The sequence below is a fragment of the Anomaloglossus baeobatrachus genome, assembly GCF_048569485.1.
Source record: "Anomaloglossus baeobatrachus isolate aAnoBae1 chromosome 10 unlocalized genomic scaffold, aAnoBae1.hap1 SUPER_10_unloc_1, whole genome shotgun sequence".
Classification (NCBI taxonomy): Eukaryota; Metazoa; Chordata; class Amphibia; order Anura; family Aromobatidae; genus Anomaloglossus; species Anomaloglossus baeobatrachus.
Window position 1 is genome coordinate 522272 of NW_027441824.1, and position 2991 is coordinate 525262.

The 2991-nt window shown below is 45.9% G+C and overlaps 1 pseudogene; it reads right to left on the reverse strand.

The window, feature by feature from the left end:
• Nucleotides 1-310: 310 nt before the first annotated feature.
• Nucleotides 311-517, reverse strand: LOC142260346 (U2 spliceosomal RNA; annotated as a pseudogene).
• Nucleotides 518-2991: the final 2474 nt, after the last annotated feature.

Here is a 2991-nt window from a genome sequence, read left to right on the forward strand (position 1 = left end):
AGCTGAATCCAATGTGTCCAAAAGGGATCTATTCTATTCAATTGCAAATGATCTAGATAAGACTGAGAATAAGATACTGCACGGGACATAGCAGAGTTGGTCAAGTTGAGTGGAGATGAGTTTGCTATTTGGCACAGCTTTTGCATCAATAAAGCAAGTAAAAGGTGTGAAAGATAAAAAAAAGGGTGAAAGTGTGAAAAGTGAATTGGCCAAATTGAGGTGCATATAAAGTTTTTGCTTTCTTTCAATTCACTAATGGGGCTCATTTGAATCAGGTGAATTGAGTTCTGCTTTTGGAAACTGGGTTAAGAAGGGGTGCACCGGTCCTGGAGGTACTGCAATACCAGGTCAATGCGTGGAGTGGACAGAGCAAGATTTTTTCCATCTCCTTGTTCTAAAAATCCATTTAATATATGGTCCCCAGAGAGGGGACGTATCAGATATTAAACTGATAAGAACAGATTTAATTTTTTTTTTTTTCTGTTTATCAGTAGGACTTCAAAATAACAAAGGTGATCGCCTCCCGTTGCCTGGGAACCGTCCAGGCACAAGAGGGCTATGTGTCACCAGAAGGCGCACACACTTCCTCAAGGCCGGCAGACGTGCAATCCCAGGCACCTTCCAGTACCGACCAAGGTAGCGTCCTCCGAAACTACACTTGATCTTAGCCAAAAGGCCGAGAAGCTATAACCCGAATTGGTTACGGCCTTGAGTGGCACCCTGGCCTATACCGGACACATCTTAGGGAGAGGGAGACAAACCCACGCCTACAGAAGACATTTTGTCACCCAAGCCAACCCTTGAAAAGGCTGTTTTGCAGAGCAAAAACAAGAAGAATGATGCTTTTTGCAGCCGCCGCCCACTGCAATTAATCTGAATAACTCCTCCTCCTCCAAGCACCTCCCCTCCCCCTTGCAGTCTTTCCAATTCATGATACAAAAAGACGGACGGACAGGACAGGACAGGACAGGCTGCCTGACTTTCCGTCACTGCCACCCTTTGCCATCCTTGCCCGTAGAAAGCCCTTTCATCATCCCCAAACCCTAATCTTTTCCCTTCCCTTCCCAGCTGCGTCTCACTCCCTTTCATTAGGAAGTGAGCGCAGCCTTTTCTCCGTTCTGCACATGCGCGACGTTAAACACAAATGCGCAGGCGTGCGTTCCATTAGCCTCACTGCATTCCACTCCCATACAGGAAGTGGGCGCAGCTATTACTACGGTCGCACATAAAAGAACCCACGGCCACCACTGCACACAGCTGACTCCACCACAGGACACCCACTTCTACACCAACGCAGGTAAGACAGGATCGGCACCTCTATGCTCCCGTTACAATCAGGCTCAGTCACCATGTGATAACGCTCTCAACTCTTTAGTTGCAGGCTCCCCTTGCTTCACCTCCACTGGCTGTGCTGCCATTTCCTCTCCCACCTGGAAGGTATACTTTATTCCACTATTTTCCTGTTTCTCTCTTCCCCCTTTTCCCATAACCTACTTTTATCTGCATTTGTGGGGTATCTATATGCTATTTACATCATAGTTTTATTCATTAATATGGAAGGGAAGAGTGCCCATGAGAGTGTTGAACTGCGGAGAGCAAGAGATTAAGCTGCTCCGATTTGCCACCATTGATAAGCTGTTCTCAGTAGATACACATGCTATCCAAACAGCAGCATCCACCATTGCTTCAGCCCACCCATTCAGTGACAGCTCACCAAGTCAGCCAGAGGAGTGGTGTAAGGAATTACACGTAGGCACTGACTCCACACCTTCACATCACAAGAAGGGGGTCTACAGGCTAGTGCAAGAATACGAGCAAGTCTTCAGCAAACATCCGCTAGACTTTTGAAGAATAAAAGGGGTCAAACACTACATCCCCACAAGTGCACACCCACCCATCAAAGAGAGATATAAGCCAAAACTACCTGCACATTACCAGTGTACCAAGGACATGTTGAGCAACATGAAGGAGGCTGGGGTTATCCGTGACAGTTGTAGCCTCTGGGCAGCTCCGTTGGTCCTGTTAAAGAAGAAGGACAGCACCACTCCCCTGTATTGAGGAATAGCTAGCTGCATTGAGAACTGCAAATTATTTTTCTACCCTTGATCTCACTAGTCGCTATTGGCAAGTGTCCGTTGCTGAGGCAGACCGGGAGAAGACCGCCTTTGCCACCCCGATGGGTCTCTGCGAGTTCAAAAGCATGCCCTTCGAGCTGTGCAATTTGCCAGGAACCTTCCAGAGGCTGATGGAATGCTGCTTGGGACACCGAAACTTTGAAACGGTACTGCTATACCTTTATGATGTTATTGTTTATTCTAAAGCAAACAAGATTTTAGGGTGTATAAAAAGGGAGATTAGATCCGGTGATCCCAACGTATTGTTAACCCTCTATAAATCACTTGTAAGGCCACATCTGGAATATGGGGTAAAGTCCTGAGCAGGTTGATAACCATTGGTTTGAGCATGGTAGGGTGTAGTGCGCATCTTCCTGCATCGGTAAAAGCTGCAGAAGTCCTTGAAGATTTCCGCTTCAAAGGCAGTGCCTTGATCTGTGAGGACTCTCTCTGAGTAGCCATGAGGTCTGCATAAGTGTGCTTGGAAGACCTTCGCTGCAGTATGGGCCATTAGATCTTTGACTTGTACCACAACCATAAATCTCGAGTAGTTGTCTACCATCGTAAGTGCATACGTGAGCTCGCCTCGATATTCTGCAACAAAACTCCCTTTTTCGATTTCAGTTTCAGCAAACACTCCTCTTCCTGTAGAAAATATTTATCATTACCTAAGACAGTCATTCTAATGCATGACAATATTAAGGCAATTTAGTTAAAACTTGTTTTAACTCACCTTTAAGGGGATTGATGTATTTCATGGTCAATCCAGGTTTGTCAGTGATGGCACTGACATAATGTATGGCGTCTTTTTCGGGCGTTATCCTTTGCCTTTTCATTGTGAAAATCCAGTTGCCTATATCAAAGCAAATTCTACTAC